Here is a 19,034-nt window from a genome sequence, read left to right as displayed (position 1 = left end):
AATGCTGATGTGAACTGTCCTGTAATATGGATTTATGGCTGCACAATCAGAATTATTGGAAACATTTGTGTTGCGACATTAAATTGTGATCAGTGAGATCCAGCAATTCGCAACTTAGCCCGAACTTAACATTTTAGACTTGGTAATTGTAGTAAATACAATGTATGTTTTTATTGTTCTGGGTGGCCAAATAAGTCTAACATACACTAAACTGTATTCATTCACTAGGAGTTCTGGTGGTACATCACTGCAACACACTAGTCTACCAACACTGACCAAAGTTGGAGTCTCAGCAGTGCTACTATTGTAGTTGGGGTGCTCAAAAGACAATTTACATTTGCAGCATTTAACAGACATGTTTAGACAAAGTGACTTAAAATTATGACAACAATTCGACTTATCAAGGGAAGCTTATGTTGCAACGTAGGGGTATAAATTTGGCATATTTCTCTCTACAAATAACCACACAACAGTACAATGAACTACAAATAACCACACAACAGTACAATGAACTACAAATAACCACACAACAGTACAATGAACTACAAATAACCACACCATATTTTTGATTTCAAGGCTGTCTTGAAGTGATGGATTTGGAACAGGACATCCACTAGTCATATTTCAACATGTATTTGGCCATATACTTCACATACAAAGTCACTATACCATAAGCATGATCTAAAATAACATATCACTATAGAGGATTTCTGGCTAAAGAACTCAATTTCTTTGCAACCAAATACTGTACATTTTTATGATTATCATATTTTATTAATTTATTACTTATTAAGTTACATTTTGTCCCATGAAATGAAAGAGTTGTGTATAAAAAGCTAATTAAATCACATTGTGCTACTGTGACAGCAACATGTAGACAAAGAAAAGCTCTTACTTTTAACTGCACCCTTCAGAAAACACACTTTACCAAAAAAATAATGGTTTAAAAACAACACCCACACCCTTGTCTGTCAAAAACTTCAGTTACTCCTGTCAGCTTGTCCATGTTCTCATTCAGTTCACCATAATCAGGCTCCAATGTTTAAAGTATCCAAGCTTTCACACTTCATCTGTCACACTTCACATCACGCCACCATCACTGGACCAGTAAAAGACTTTCCCCAGAGGCACAATTCAGGAACATTTTCCACCAAGCCATTAACGCCACCATGTCACCTCTCTTCTAACTCGATATCCTGAGGTAGCTGGGGACTAAAGGCTCAATGTTCTGCAAAGTGGAAAATAAAGTGGATTAAAAGGGCACCTGAAAGGGCATCCAGAGTAAACCACATCACACAACGCTAATTTTTCACATCATTAGTGAAAGAGCCAGAAGTTTCAAAACAGGAGCAAGAAGTAAAATAACCTGAAGTCATTATGTAAACACTGCTGGTTAAAGTGATCATCACTAGAGTAGAACATTCTACCATAATCACTGATAAATCTTTAAGAAAACACACCACACTGATGAAGAAAGTACCTGCGCCCCTGTTGCCTCAGTTACTGCAGATTGTTTTTTACACTGAATGATTTCAGATCTGTTTAGAACATCTAACATAAACTTTGATTTTCAAAGGACAAATCAATGCAGCACCCATATCACAGTACATGCCCTGCTGGTTAATTAATCAACCAGTTCACCAAAATAAATTGGCAAAGCAATTTACAGAATTAAACACAGCCACACTTGATTTCAGCCATGTAGAGTAAGTGGTAAAAAGGAAAAAAGACATCTGAAGCTTGAAAACTACAACAAACCACAGTAAAAGCCCTTATCTTTAACTGAGAAAAAAAAAAACAGAACAGTTTTAAATCTATCCAGAAGTGGCCAAATCTCTCAAAACACTCCTCCAGAAAGTTAGTTAAATTTTCACCTTACTTGGTTGTTACTTACTTTTTGCTTTCCCTCTTTACCCACTTTCCTATCATACGACAGCTAATATGTCAGGACAGTATGATCAGTTCCTTTTTTAACAACATGTAAAATCAGTGGCCACATTTTTAAACATAAGATTTATAATAATAATTATGGGTGTGTTTGAAAATCTAGTGAGTTCTCTACATAGGCAGCATTTTACGTCATCCTATGGGCGCTCCCGAGAAGTAGGCTGTTCGAAATCCTAGATGCCTTAATATGCTCACTACTAAGGTATCTTAAAATTTCAGCTGTGTTTTGTTTGACTCAAGACTGAGTGAGCATCCGACGCTGCCGTAGCGGTGAAGGCAATCCCAGCATTCAGTGCGGCACAACTTTTCTCACAGAAAAATAAAAAACATGGCGGACGGTGCGGAGAAACGAACGAGTTATTTTCAAACAAAAATAAATTATTATTGATTTTTAATTGGTATAAACCTGCACAAGTGTTTTTATTTGCAAGTTCGGGCTTGTTAGCGAATTTAACCATTTTCGGTACACGAAGGGAGATGTTAGTTGACGTGCTAGCGCGTTGTGCCACCCCATCCCATTGGTTAAAATGGCATGATGCTAACTGTGTTAGCTTAGTAAGCGAAAACTGATGAAATCGCTATCTAATTAGTGCGTTCGAATAAACCTGCCTTATAAGTCGCTGACTTATTAGAAATCTCTACTTAGGCAGCTGCCTATGTAGGCAGTAAGACAGCAAGGCAGCTCACTACGTTTTCGAACACACCCAAAAATAATAATAATAATAATAATAATAATAATAATAACAACACATATAAATTCCCTGTAGCTCTCAAGTTTGTCATTGTTAAGTAATCAGTGCTTTAAGTAGTAGGGTATTATAAAGTATTTTCAGGCATGATTCCTAAGCACTGTCCAAAGAAATTTAAAACAAGTAACTAATAACACCTTTGAAAAATCAATTGTGTTTGCTAGCATAGCATGGTGAACGGTCAGTGAAATGATTTTATTAAGAAAGTTCAGTGGAATTTGCTCCATACATTCATAAAGACATAAAAAAGGAAAAAAACCTAAACTTAAAAACTCCCATCATTATATTTTTTTACTGTCTGTCATTATAAATAAACAAATTATTAAATAAATTACTTAAATATTAAATAAATAAATGGTGGGTGTTAAAGCACAACATGTTACAGTGTTTCGAAAAGGCAAAATTGGTCTAACATTAAAATTCTGAAATGGCCTGAACTTCTGAACTCAACCCTTTTAAGAATTTGTGGACTGTACTGAAAAGTCAAGTTCATGCCAGGACATGAATTTGGTTGAACTACAACTTGTATTGTGCCAGAAGCTTGTCAAAAGTGCTATCTAAAGTGGATAATCTTAGTAAAAAGGGTTTAAAGACTTTTAATAATAACACAAAAACATAAAGACTTTTAATTTGTCAGTCTTTTGGGACAGTAAATTGTGCATTGCAGTTTGTATTGCAAATGTCCTGTCCCACAGAAAACTTACATACAATTGTACCTAAAAGTTTTGACTTCAGCTGTAAACCTGGTATGAGCACCAAAATCTAAACTACAGTATTTTGTACACTTGTCCTAAATGTTCTAAATTACTTTTTTAGTCAAGAGTGGCATATAACCTTTTCACCACAGTTTTGTTCCTCAGAGACAACAGTTATCGTTAAATCAGGGTATGGGGTGATTTCAGGGTGCCGCCATGAGACAAACAGGCATGTGCAATAACACAGAGGTTCTTATAAATCTTGATGTCACTGACGATGGAGGCCAGCACTGTAATGGGATCAAATAAATCTGAGATGATTTAATGGGAATGTTCTTTATGGGCTTTTCTGGAAGGAGTCTTGGCACACGCTGATTAGAGTGAGCGCATGAATAACTTGCTTCTAGGCGACGGCTGCATGGAGGCCAGTGGACGAGCTGAAATATTTTCATCGCCGGCGGTGCAGGAGTGCTGAACCGAGATAAGCAGCCGCAGCAGCACAATGATGGAATGGAGCAGTGTTCCCATCAGCCACATCAACAATGATCAACAACGCGGGTCATTTTATCTGGCTGTACAGGGGAGTGAGTGCAGTGTGCTCCAGGTTTCAGGGTGACCATTGTTGTTTCTGTGAATACATGGTCTAAATTGTAGGGGCACTAAGGACTGATTACAATACAAAAGCTTGTTTCTGGAAAAGTTGGAGCATTTATTATCAAGCAATAAAAACAAGAGTTTTATTTTTGAAAGAGCTGTTCATTCTTTAATTTAAACTTTTATTTAACCAACTAAACTTCATGACTGTAAAAGTTTTGCCCAATCAACATAAACCAATTTTGCAAAATAAGAGAAAAAAATGTATATAGAACATAGAAGTTCCACAATAAGCAGATGATTTTATAACAGTGAAAGGGCCGAACAGCCGAGTCATAAAGAGGTGCACCTGTCAGTGCGCTCTCAGTGCCGGTCACAAGCCCGGATAAAAAAAAACAAGTTGAGACGCCCAGGTGGCGCAGCAGGATATTTCGCTAGCACACCAGCACCGAGATTCTGAACTCCTCGGTTCGAAACTTGGCGTTGCCATGTAGCGGGCATAATTGGCAGTGCCTGCAGCAGACACGGTTCTGCTAGGGCGGGATGACCGAACTATGTGGGTGGGGTCTTAAAACGCTGTGTAAGGACTCTGATTGGCAGATAGAGAGGCAAAAAACAGTTCCACTAAGGGCTGTGCGTGGGTCAGTGAAGGTGTGAGCAGCAATATACCCACCTCGACTGCAATCGGGGCTCCACCAGCAGAGGTCAGTATCTATCAAAAGTGGTCCAAGAAAGGAACAGTGGTAAACCGGCGACAGGGTCATGGGCGGCCAAGGCTCATTGATGCACGTGGGGAGCGAAGGCTGGCCCGTGTTGTTCGATCCAACAGACAAGCTACTGTAGCTCAAACTGCTGAAGAAGTTCATTCTGGTTCTGTTAGAAAGATGTCAGAATACACAGTGCATCACAGTTGCAGGGCTGTTTTGGCAGCAAACGGGGAGCCAACACAATGTAAGGATGGTGGTCATAATGTTATGCCTTATTCATGTATGAATGCTTTCAATTTTGCAGCAACAGTTTAGGGAAGGCCCTTTTATGTTCCAGCATGACTGTACTCCAGTGCAGGGTCTACAAAGACATGAAGAAAAGCTTGATTTAAAGAAACTCCCCACTGACCAGCTTATGACACGAACTGGTCAGTCAGTGCTCCGCCATACAAATGCTCTTTTGACAGACTGCTATACTTCAGAGTGGCTGTTTTTACAGCTAAAACAGAAGTCACACAAAGTATACATAGCAAAAGATAGTAATTCTACACTACAGTCTGTAGTCTGTATAGTAAGTGTAGCTTATAATTTAATGAATGTAAGTACCACAGGTGTACCTAATAAAGTGCTCAGTGGGTTATGCACACAGAGAAATATAAAACCAAAGCTTTGTTACTTAGTTTTTCTTTTGAATAAATTCTGATTAGATTTTTGTGGAAAAAGTCAACTGAGTGCAGAAATTGTACCATATTTCATGGAAATGAATCTAAGTATCATCCTGACATACTTTTAACATCGTTCACCCAGACACTCGCTCTTCTACAGAATACCAATGAGAACAAACTCAAAGCTTAATGATACTTTCCCGCACTAGTCCACCAAAAATGAAGAAGAAAGAAGTATTGCTTAAATCCCAGACCAGGCAATCAGAAACTCAATGACGCTGGTCTTATGATATTTCAACGGACCATTAAGAGCTCCAGCATCAACAGTCAGGGGAAAGCACTGAACAGCAGGAGGTATAAATTCTTACTCTGTAAATAACGGCTGCACCTAGAAACCACCTTTATAATGAGATTTAACCCCCGTGAGTCGTGTCCCATGTCCTTCAGCTTGTGTTTAAAAGTCGAAGGCGCGGTGCGGTGCCAGGCTGATTTAAACTGCTGGGCTGAAACGTCAAACTTTCACTCACCATGACTGGACATGATTCTCCATAATAAGAGGAAATCAGCCTAATGGGTGAAACCAATTAGTTTTTATTTCTCCACAAGAGCCAGGGCAGTTACCTCGTGTTCATTTCTCATCTCTGCACAGTAAAGCGGAAAGTCTGTCGTGAACATTTATCAGATAAAGTTTTTAAACCGTAGCTTTAGCTACAGAAGACCAGATTGTTTAAAAGCCTAATCTGTCTGCATTATAAAACATTCTGGTGTAAAACTCACACACTCACTCACTTTCTTAACTGCTTATCCAATCAGGGTCTTGAGGAGGTGCTGGAGCCTATCCCAGCTTTTCAATGGGCACAAGGCACACAGTAACACCCTGGATGGGGCGCCAGTCCATCGCAGGGCAGACACAAATCTCCAGCAGTGCTATTGGCTGAATATGTCTGACAGGGATGGCCGAGGCCTCACGATGAATTGTCATTCTGTTTGGGGTGTGTTACTGCATTACACTCAGTGATCCCAGGGAAGCTGAAGCCACTGCACCTCTAATAAAAAAGGTAAAACATAAAAATTAAATGAAAACATAATAATGATTATTACAATTATTATTATTGAAAATATTATTACCGTTAAAATTATTTTGTTTTTTTATTTTACAATTTCGTATCAAGCAAAAATAGAGAAAAATTACACTTGCAAAACTGTAGCAATTAGTGTCCTCAGTTTCCAAACTATTAAAAAGTCGTACTAATTTAAAAGTTAATTTAAAAAGTGGTAAAGACCCCTCTGTCCCAACTTTTTTGACTGTGTTGCAGGCATCAAATTCTAAAATGTGTTTATATTAACAAATACAATGAAGTGGATCAGTGAAACATTGGAATTGTTTTCACTTTTTTTTAGTTAAATAGATTTAAGAGAATTAACAAATCAAAGATTTCTATTGCACTTTACAAAGTGTCTCAACTTTTCCCAAAATAGGGTTTGAAGTTGCATTTTAACTTTTAAGTTCAAATTCCTAAGACATAATTTGTGTAAATGTAAAATTAAAACATGGTTTTAGTGCAAAATAATCATATTTATTTATTTATTAGGATTTTAACATCATGTTTTACACTTTGGTTACATTCACGACAGAAACGGTAGTTACTCATTACAATGGACAATTTTGTATCTCCAATTCACCTTACTTGCATGTTTTGGACTGTGGTAGGAAACCCACACAGGGAGAACATGCAAACTCCACACAGAAAGGACCCAGACCGCCCCAACTGGGGATCGAACCCAGGACGTTCTTGCTGTGAGGCGACAGTGCTGCCCACCGAGCTAATAATTGAGCTGTTTGAAAAAAACACTTTCTCTGATCAGCTTTCCTGAGTGAGTAGAAAATTGAAGGCTCTTAACCCTTCAGGTATTCAGTATGACATGAATGATAAAGAGCCACAGTAATCTGACAGCATGATTGGCAGTAATGGAATCTAAATCATCACTGGTGGTATAATAGATGACATGTTTGTTCTTCAGGCACTGAACCAGAAAAATCTCTGTCATTTAAACTAGTCTTTGTGTCACTGCTGTGATCTAAACTCATCCAGACTGTCGTGGAGCTCATATCAGTGCCTGAACAGATAACAGACCTGTTTGATTTGGAGGATGTGGATTACACTTGACTATCTACACTAAATATCTTTCACGTTTGGTTAGTTTGGTCTGTTTTCTTAACCTTGGTAAGACACCACAGTAATCGATGTGTGGTCAAACTAGTCCTATTTATAGAGGCACAAAGGACATGTAGGTGGTTGGTGGACAGAGGAGGATGTTCAGGACGGGACAGGACTGAGATGAATGATCTGCTGTGGTGACCCCTAACAGGAGCAGCCAAAAAAGAACAAAAAGAAGAAGAAGAGTCAGCAGCTATAATCAATTATTAAAATAAGGAATTGATGCCACATCACCAAGTTAAATTACATTACAGAACCTTTTACACTAAAGAAGTTTGGAACACAAATGTGTGTGTGTGTGTTTGTGTGTGTGCTGCTCTGCTGCTGATTTTTGTACAGTACTGTGGGGTGGATATAATAAAAAATCAATCTATTAATAAGACAGACTGCTTGATATTAAATAAAAGTGGTTCTACCTGTCGTACATCCTGAGAGATGTTGCTTCCTGCACATATTAATGGATGCAAGAAGGAATCAAAGACAAATAAATCAATAGAACCGACACTTTACCAAATGCAGCTAAAGATAATTTACATAACAACAATTTCTCTAAAAAACCCTGTAAAATCGCTCAGGTGGTGCAGCGGTAAAACACGCTAGCACATCAGAGCTGACATTTCGAACTCTTCGGTTCGAAACTCAGCTCTGCCATCCGGCTGGGCGGCTATATGAACAACTATTGACTTGTTCTTCATACAGGGTAGGGAGCTGGATAGGAACTCCTCATAGCTGATGCAATTATGACCTCTGCTGGCTGGTTGATGGCGTCTGCACAGAGTTGAGGAATAATGCTCTTCGTACACAAAGCTGATCCGCATATGAACTTGCCTCATGCAGGTGAAAAGATGCAGTCGGCTAATGCACACGTGTCGGAGGGGGCGTGTGTCAGCACCAGTAGAGAGAAGCAAAACGCAATTGGGTCAAATTGGACACGCTAATGATCGGGAGAAAAACGGGAGAAAATGCATTTAAAAAACCTGTAAACAAAATGTATACTTTACTTTCACAGTGTTTCAAAGTACACTATCCTACAGCTTCATTCTATTCTCTTAAAGCTGGGAAGCTGAGAAGCTATTGGTCATATAAACTTCTTGAGATGCACTGAGCTGCCAGCAGGTCAATCATTCCAGTATTTAACACTTCAACAATTAAAAAAAACGAATGAAACTGAGGTTTCCTGTAAACAAATGACACCGTAAAATCTAAGCGATGTGAAAACCAAGTTTGCGAGACTGTTAGAAAAGCCAGAGGAGATTAGATCAGATCACGAGTTCAGCTTCTTCAAAGAGAACGTAGCGTTGTTATGCACTTCATGAATAATGATGAGTTTCACTGGATTCCCTATTCTGGCTCATTATGAGCTACATGACAAGAAGAATAAAGATGTTGGCACAGCACCAGATCGTGAAGGACAAGCGAGCTCCAGAGACGTGATGAATCTGAAATAAATAATGTGGAGCAGGATTATCGGATAGTGGAATAGCAGGGATTCCAGTGTTTATCAGACAGATGATGTGAAACGAAATCAGTAATCCGGGTTCTTCTGCTTGGTATATTAAATGACTGGCATGTTGGAACAGAGGGTGGAGCTGCACTACACCTGGATTTATTGCTGATGTCACCCATCCATCCATCCCAGTTATTTCTGACATTTGGTACACGTAGATATCTGGACATTTTTCTCGTGACTTTATTTATAAGTTTGGTAATATCAGTATCATTTTATTTTCAGCGGATATGGATATAAGATTTGTGGATGGCGATGTGACACTAGAACATCCCAAAACTTGGTGATGTGTGCATGTAACATCCCAAAACTGGTGAAACAGAAAATACATCAAAAGGAGAAATCAAATATATATTAAAGCTGTTCAGCATTGTAACGATACACTAAATTCTAAGAATCACCATAATTGCCACTCCATACACAAACTGCAGCTGTAAGTAAAAAAGTTTGGACACCCTTGTTGTAACAAGAACCCACCGTGTCACTGACGCAAAGCAAAGCTCTTAAAGTACTGTATTATTAAAATATTGGTAGATGACACTGTGGTTTTAAAAAACAGCCTTTTCTAACCTATATGTCAACTTGAAGCTAGCAGCTGAGGCAAACTTTCTTTTACAGGAATGAGTTTCCCTAAAAATACCGCTGTCAGAAAGAATTTTTTAGGCCTTGTTTGTTCCGACACTAATGACCCGAAACCCAAATAATGTAGAAGTTAACAGCTCGTTTATAACACGGCACAGATAATGCAGTCATTACTGCTCTAGTTGTATTCAGTGATGGACACTTCATTTCAAGCACTGGGACAATTCCCAGGGAGTCGCCGTGGGTCTGGACCAGAGCCAGAGAGCGAGCAAATGAGTAAGAGAGATTGCAAAAAGCAAAAGGGTGAAGAGCGCACCATAAAGCACGGCGAAGGAGAGAAAGTGAGAGAGTACAAATGAGCGAGAGACAGAGAGAGCGCACCATAAAGCACAGCGAAGGAGAGAAAGTGAGAGAGTACAAATGAGCGAGAGACAGAGAGAGCGCACCATATAGCACAGCGAAGGAGAGAAAGTGAGAGAGTACAAATGAGCGAGAGAGAGACAGAGAGCGCAATAACGGGAGACAGCACAAATAAGCATAAGAGAGCAAAGAAAAACAAAAAAGAGAGAAAAAAAGCGAGTGTGAGAGAGCAAATGAGTAAAAAGAAAAAAAGGAAAAGCAACCGGAGAAAATCTAAGGGACAAATCAGAGCTCTCAGGGCCTGTCCCAAATCCAGATTTAAATGAAAAAAAAAGAATTAGGAGGGTTGCATCAGGAAGAGAATATGGGGTAAAAACTGTGCCAAGTCTGGTATGCGGAACAAATCCGCTGTGGCCTCCACCTTTATGGCAACAGTTTAAGGAAGGCATTTTTCCACTTCAGTCTGACTTTTCTCCTGTACAAAGAAAGATCAATAAATACATGTTTGACATGTTTGGTGTGAAGAAAGTTCTGCACAGAGCCCTGACCTCTACCCCACTGAACACTTTTAAGATAAACTGAAGCATGAAGTGTGATCCAGGCCTTCTCATCCAGTGTCTGACCTCACAAATGCTCCAATATATAAAACAGGCACTTATTCCCAAAGACACCTTAAAAAGTTGTGGAAATCCCTCCCAGACGAGTGGAGGCTGTTACAGCTGCAACTTCATAACACCCATGGTTTTGGAATGGGATATTTAACAAGTTTATTGTCAGGTGTCCTAAAAATGTATCTGTCAGGGTTTTGAAAACCCCACACAGCCTGAAAAATGGGTTAGTTATGCCAAGTTCACACTACACGACTTTCAAGTTGTTCAGATCGCGTACAGTTCACACTACACGACTGGATCTCATGTAATCAGGAGTCTTTTAAGTCGGTGTTTATTTCATACCACACAACTGATCGGTGATAGGGGGGTCACACACTACACCATCTATCACCATGAGGAATCTCAGACAAGTCTGTCTGGTCTCCCAAACTACGTTTTGTCAGGAAAACACACACGAGAGATGACGAGGGGTTTAGTTGGTTTAGCAAGCGATCAAAGTTGTTTGTGTGCTCATGTGCAGCGTAAAAGCAAGTAGGAAAAATAAATGAATCTGGATGAAAGAGTGGGTTTGGCTACACGGCCAAGAGGGATTATCTGTTCTGCAGAGAGAGTTAAAAAGTCAAATAAATATTTGTTGCAATGCAATGTTGGTATATTGGTTTGGCGTGGACAATAAGTCACAAATACAGTAGACCCTTGAGTTACAAACGGTTTACCATACGAACATTTCGGGTTACGAACGATCTTTTTCAACTCAACGTACAAACAAATTTCGGATTACAAACAGAAATTCACGAAATACGTGACGTCACGAACAAGTTGACTCCAACCGTCTCTATATTTTGTAAAATTGTACATTAAAATGTCCCCAAAGAAGGTGCAGAGAGAGCGCAGTGGTGAGAATTCTTATTAGGGATGCACCGATCCGATATTAAGATCGGATATCGGTCCCGATATTACCAAAATGAGATGGATCGGATAATCAGGCCGATCCATGGGTCCGATACGTTCACTTTAGTTCGTTTGCGACGCATGCTAAGCCCATACAGGACGCGCTGCTGACGTATGGCGTATAACACAAACAAAAAGAGCAACATGGAGCGAGCCAAAGAGTCAGCTGCATGGAGGTATTTCACGCTTGCTATGCTAACAAGTTCAATGGCAACATGTTTATTACTCATGTTTAGCTGCTATATTTTATTTTGAATTACTGTTTGCACTAAATATTTACGGATAAGTTTATTTGAAAAAGTTATTTAAGCTACTACTGTTTTTCTCATTGTCAGCAGCCACATTTTGGGTGTGTTTGAAAACCTAAGGAGCTGCCTTGCTGTCTTACTGTCTACATAAGCGGCTGCCTCAGTAGAGAGGATTCTAATAAGTCATCAACTCATAAATCAGGTTATTCGAACACGCTACTTACACAGCGATTCCATCGGGTTTAGCATTTAGCATCTTGCCATTAAAAACAATGAACTGAAGTAGCACAGCGCTAACGCTAACGTCAATATAACATTTCCCTTAATGTACCGATAACGGTTACATTTCCTGACAAGCTCGAACTTGCAAATAAAAACACTCGGTATAAGTTTATACAAGTTAAAAATCAGTAATATTTTATTTACGTTTGATAATAACTCCATTCGTTTCTCCGCCCCTTTCAGCTATGTTTATTTTTCTGCAATGAATGCTGGGATTGCTTTGGTCACCAAAGCAGCGTCGGATGCTTACTCGTCGAGTGAAAATAACACAAATATTAAGATGCCTGTTTATTATTTTATTGACAAATAAATAGCAGTTCAGTACATTTATACTGTATCTGTGTTAAATATATTTTTGTTTTGCAAACTTAGTAATGTTTAAGTCAATCCTGATGCCTTAAGTCTTTCCCACATAATAAAGTATACGGTTTATTAATTCAACAATGGTATCGAATCGGTATCGGGTATCGGCCGATATGCAAAGTATATGTATCGGATCGGTATTGGAACTGAAAAAGTTGGATCGGTGCATCCCTAATTCTTATGGGAAAAAAATAGGTTTAACTAACAAACATTTTGACTTAAGAACAGCCCTTCGGAATCAATTAAATTCATAAGTCAAGGGTCGACTGTACTGTAAAGTTTTTGTGTGTGCTGATGTATTTTGATATAAACTATATTATGCTCCTGTTCTGATCGCAACACCTTTCACACTACATGATTTTGGTTGCCGACTGGTCCAGATATTTAACATGCTAGATATTTTAACAGGAAGGAAGAAAGAAAGACACAGACAGACAGACAAACAGAATGAATGAATGACAGACAGACAGACAGACAGACAGACAGACAGACAGACAGACAGACAGACAGACAGACAGACAGAAAGAAAGAAAGAAAGAAAGAAAGAAAGAAAGAAAGAAAGAAAGAAAGAAAGAAAGAAAGAAAGAAAGAAAGAAAGAAAGAAAGAATAAATAAATGAATAAAAGAAAGAAAGAAAGAAAGATTAAAATCCTGGTTGGAGCTGAAACACATGCTGGCAAATTGGCAGATGAAAACGGTTCACTGGTTTAAAGAGAATCCATTAATTTCACTTGGCCTTGTTTAAGATGCTATGTTTGACAGGTCAGTGTTAAAGGCAAGATGGATTTAGCAAAACACAGAGCAGTTCTGAAAAAAAAACCTTTTCCACTCTACAAGAGACCTGGAACTGGGTGGAAGTTTCCCTTCTAACAGGACAATAAACACACCTAAACCTGAACCTCAACGGTCTGATTAGGACATCAGGGCCGGACATAAAAACTGTTATTAAAGTTTGAGCAGCTGTGCAGAGAAGATCCAGATGTGTAAAGCTTATAGACACATCCCAGAAGACTTGCAACTATAACTGCAGCCACAGGGTGGTTCAAGAATATGTATTCAACCAAAGATAGAATACTTACAATTCTCTGCTTTTTAGATTAAATAGCGGTTGTGTCCCAATAACAAATGCTATTTGGTAGTGGTAGATGTGTTGTGCACATTAAATGATAAAACAGAGTTCATTTTTATCCTCACTCACTTTCTTAACCGCTTATCCAATTAGGGTCGCAGGAGTGGGCTGGAGCCTATCCCAGCTTTTCAATGGGTGCAAGGCACACCATAACACCCTGGACAGGGCACCAGTCCATCGCAGAGCAGACACACACACATACACACACACATACACACACACATACACACACACATACACACACACACATTCACTTACAGGGCAATTCAGTGTCTCCAATTAACCTGACTGCATGTTCCTGGACTGTGGGAGGAAATCTGAGCTCCCGGAGGAAATCCACATAGACACATTTACATGTTCGGCATTTAGCAGACGCCTTTATCCAAAGCGACTTACATTAGTTACAGTATACAGTCTGAGCAACTGAGGGTTAAGGGCCTTGCTCAGGGGCCCAACAGCAGCAACCTAGCAGTGGTGGGGCTTGAACCACCAACCTTTGGATTACTAATCCTGTGCCCTAACCACTAGGCTACGGAGAACATGCAAACTCCACACAGAAAGGACCAGGACCGCCCCATCTGGGGATCGAACCCAGGACCTTCTTGCTGTGAGGCAACAGTGCTACCCACCGAGCCACCGTGCCGCCCCTCATTTTTATCCTGACTTATTATAACGTGATTTCAGTATTAAGCTCAGTTCATTCAGGTAAATGTTAAAAAGAGGACAGTTATGGCGTCCAGGTGGCACAGCGGGATATTCCGCTAGCGCACCAGCATGAGATTCTGAACTCCTCGGTTCGAAACTCTGTGTTGCCACTGATCGGCTGGGCGCCATCTGGAGGGCATAATTGGCCACCGTATCTGCAGGGTGGGGGCCGGACTATGTGTGGGTGGGTGGGTGGGTGGGTGGGTCTTCATACGCTGTGTAAAGACCCTGACTGGCGGAAGAGACGTCTGTGCAGAATGCAGGGGCGAGAAGAGGAAGGTTGTGCAAGTGTCAGAAGAGGCGTGTACAGCGGCAAACTCTCCTCGGATGCAATCGAGTATCCCTCAGCAGCAGAAGACAAAATTGAGTGTGCTAAATTGGGAGGAAAATGGGGAGAAAACGCATTTAAAAAAGGGACAGTTATGATGCTAGGAATGCTAGAGCTATGATTTAGTTTTTATTAAACCATGTATGTAAAAAAATAATTCAATCCACTGCTGCGTTATAGTTATAAGTGCTGAGTGATCCTTTAACCGCAAGCTAATATAATAAAATGTTTCTGTGTAAATGGAGAGCAGATGGATGTGGTGACCCATTCTACCATTCTAAATATTTATGCACCTTTGCTACGCCGACAGCGTGTTGAACAGTGATAAAGCAGATGGCTCTGCACATATTGCTTATGAATGTTTATATGAAGGCGTGTATGTGCTGCTTTGTGCATTTTGCCTGTAGCTGATAAACACCATCATTGCCTTTGATTTGCTGCCCTAATGCATTCCAGTACTGACAGAAAAATAGTGCTGGACCTCCATGTGAACTCAGAAAACAGGCTGATCTGGCAGAGAGGCTGGCACAGAGGAAATGAGAGGAAATGCAAAAAGCCACTCCGCACTACAGTCATTCACTGCCGGAATGGGTTCTTTATATTAAAGCAAGACACACTCAGGGGATGCTGGATGATTTAGGGATGTAACGTTTCCTACAAAAAAGTAAATAAAAACAAGAAATATCTGCTTATACTCAGTATTACTCCTGCCGGGACTAAACAGATTACTCACTTTTTAAAGATTCAGTAAACACTCCTGCAGCTGTGATTTGCCTGCATGTAACTGAGGTGGCACTTTTGTGTTTAACATCTAGGGAAATAATTGCAGTTCAGAAATCAGCAATTGCTTATATAACCACGCCAGGGTAAAAGTATTGCAGATATTTTTTTTCTTCCATTTTTGTGTTTGATGTTTTTTAAACTAAATTAAATCTTATTTTAAACAAGGCTTTCCTTAAACTTTAGTAATTCATGCCGGTTCTGTCAAAAAAACTATTTGTGAGGTCAGGCGAAGAAGCTCCTCCAGACCAAACTCATGAACCCACGTCTCTGTGACACAGTCATGCTGAACAGGAAAAGGGCAGAAATGTCACTGTGATGATGCAGCAGCTGGACTAACTCTGACTGAAGAGAGCCGTGACTAACACACGCCCGACACGTGTGCAGTAGCCGACTGCATCTTTTCACCTGCACGAGGCGAGCTCATATGTAGATCAGCTTTGTGTACAGAGAGCCACACCCTGATCAACGAATTATCCCTTGTCTCTGGGCAGCGCCTTCAACCAGCCAGCAAAGGTCATAACTGCGTCATCAAAGGTCTTAACTGCATCAGTTATGAGGTCCTGTGCCGAACATAAAAAATATTTTAAATTGCATTCTTAGTTAGAACTAGGGCTGGCTCAATACCACTTTTTTATGTCCGATGCCGATACTGCAAATAGAGTATCTGGCGATACCGATACCAATCCAAGACCGTGATTTATCATTTCTAAAGCAATTTTTATTGTGTTTAAACAGTTAAAGGTTTAAGTAGATCAGTGTGTTTTAATTTCTGAATGGCCTTATTGACATCAAGTCTCACTTACATTATGCAACAGTATCGGATCGGCTTTTTTTTCTTTCGATATCCGATCCAGTGATTTGGGCCAATATCGAACCGATACCATTACATACGTACATACCGTTACCGAGTATCGAATCGGTGCCAGCTCTAGTTAGAACCATAAGCATTAAACATGGGGTCTTGAAGTCATTATTAACACTGAAGTAAAAGAAATGGATAGTAGTTTAATTAGCCTGTTTAAAACTTTTTAGATTTGGCTTTTTGCCACATACCCTGCACGTTCATTTCAGATACCAGAAAAAAACATAAACTATATAGATATTAGTATGAAAACATATAAAAATGGTCAACATTAAAAAGGAAAATGGGGAAAAATAAAGCCATACAACACATAACTAGTTACCAGCATATCTAATAATCACAATGTAAGAAAGACATTTATTTTTTTGGAAATCCTCCTTCTTGATGGCAGCTTACAGGAGAGCAAAACAATAACAAAACCAAAGCAGCTGCCTTTGTTGTAAATGTCAGTGAAGGAAAAGTGCTTTTCTTTAGAGCTTTTAAAGAACAAACATCATTCAGACCGGAACGACTCAGACCACAAACATTACAATTATGTAGATGCCATAACGATAAAGACAACAAGGCATCTGGGAATCCTTCATACACTCATCTGAGTAAGTGTGTGAGCGTGTGTGTGTGTGTGAGCGTGTGTGTGTGTGTGTGTGTGTGTGTGAAAATTTTCTCATCGTAAACTAAAACTGATCTTCACAGTACAGTCACTTCATCCTGATCAAAAGTCAAAGGCATGATAGGTCAAACCCTACCTGAAACACAGGGCAGGAGGCAGGGGCACACATGGACAGGGCACTACTGACATATACATGTGCTCCTTCTTCTGATGAAGTGTGTATGTAAATTTACCTCAAGTGCTTTATCAGTACCCGTCTCACTGCACAGGGTAAACGCTGTGGGCTGAAGATTTCTGGTTTGTGGATTAGTGTCAATGCAGCACTAATGTGTTTAAAGACCCAGTAATATTAGAGCACCTGAGACACTCAAACCAGTAATATACAAATTACAACGTCACCATCATGTCAGTGTTTTCACTGATTCTCCAGGGCTCTCTTTCCATTAATGGATGGGTTGAGAGGGGCTGACAAATTCTGCACAACAAATAGGCTACACTTAATTATTTATGTAGAACGTGATACGTTTTCCTGATAAAATAGCAATTAAAAAAAGTATGTGGTCACCTGACCATGAGTAGGTGGTGTATTGTTGATAATTTAATCAGTTAAAAATAGCCACCACTGGCCAATTTACCAAAAAGCAAACTCACAAAATGCTCCCATAGCAGGAAAGAGCTACTGGACACTATTATTATTATAAAAGCTAAGCATTCAGGCCTGTACTGTTCTCTTGGTGTATGCCACAGATTTTGCACAGTTTTGAGGAAGTATTTTCTACTAAGAACAGAGTAGAAGGATGTAATATGCTTAACTGTATCATGCAGTTGACCTGTCTGAACGCCCATGCACCTGTTTGTCCACTTATTTCGTTATTTTACCATGTTTAGGTTTATTTCTAGACTTTTCTTGCTCAATAAATCTGGCCATTGGTTAATTCTAGGTTCCTAAAGTGCCAGATTGAGCCAGATTATTGCTACTAGATATATTTATTAGTATGTATTTATTGCAGCAGCATGTTAATAATGCTAGTGTGTATTGCATGTTGAAGTACATAACCTACTAACTCCGAGTCATGATTATACAAGTAACTATACTAGTAAAGCTGTCGCAAACCAATCCATAAAGTTCAGCAAATAGAATTTTAAAATATAGCTGTTTGATTTCTGCTAAAACGGAAATGAAGCTCCACAAAGATTCCACAAAGATTCGTAGGAATCAGTTCTAATCTCTATTAGGTGAAGAGATTAAACTGAAATATTTGTAACTAAAAAGATCTAAATTTTTAAATAAATAAAATACAGATATTACAGTTCTTATCATTTGTAAATGTTAAAATAAGACTTAATATTTCTACAACATTTTTCTGAGCAATATTCTGTTGAGCATCTACTTTACTTTCATTCTGACTAGAAAGTCTTGAGGTTCTGATGATCCTAATAAATTATAATAAATAATAAATAAATAAAATTAAAGCCGCCTTAAGTATCAGGTGACCTAACGGTTGTTTTTGTTTTGTTATTTGTTTATTTGGATTTTAACGTCATGTTTTACATCCTTCGGTTACGTCCATGACAGAAACGGTAGTTACTCGTTACACAAGATTCATCAGTTCACACGGTTTAATCGAACACAGTCATGGACAATTTTGTATCTCCAGTTCACCTCACTTGCACGTCTTTGAACTGTGGGAGGAAACCGGAGCTCCCGGAGGAAACCCACGCAGACACGGGGAGAACATGCAAACTCCACACAGAAAGAACCAGGACCGCCCCACCTGGGGATCGAACCCAGGACCTTCTTGCTGGCAGTAATTTCTGTTAGGTGAAGAGATGAGAATGAAATATTTGTAATGAAAACGAATCTTATGGATTATGAATGTTATAGATCTTATGAACTTATAGTCATTAAAATGTGCATCTTTAAATAAAGCAAATACAGATATTACAGTTCTTTATCATTTGTAAATTTTATAATTACATTTAATATGTATACAATGTTTTTGTGAGCATCTACTTTACTTTCATTTTAATTAGAAAGCCTTGAGGTTCTGATGGAAAATATCAAAATCATAAATAAATCATATATAATACATCAACATTAACGGTGTTACTCCTGCTTTGTAGATACTAAACATCA

The 19,034-nt window shown here is 39.2% G+C and overlaps 1 protein-coding gene across 2 annotated transcripts in view; it reads right to left on the bottom strand.

Moving 5' to 3' along the window:
• The window catches only part of gulp1a (GULP PTB domain containing engulfment adaptor 1a), a 111,310-nt gene that overhangs the window by 91,774 nt on the left and 502 nt on the right, over window positions 1–19,034 (bottom strand). The window lies entirely within an intron of this gene.

Source organism: Trichomycterus rosablanca, chromosome 12 (genome assembly GCF_030014385.1).
Source record: "Trichomycterus rosablanca isolate fTriRos1 chromosome 12, fTriRos1.hap1, whole genome shotgun sequence".
NCBI classification, from domain to species: Eukaryota; Metazoa; Chordata; class Actinopteri; order Siluriformes; family Trichomycteridae; genus Trichomycterus; species Trichomycterus rosablanca.
Note: the sequence above shows the minus strand (reverse complement) of the source record. Positions and strands in the feature narration are given on the sequence as shown.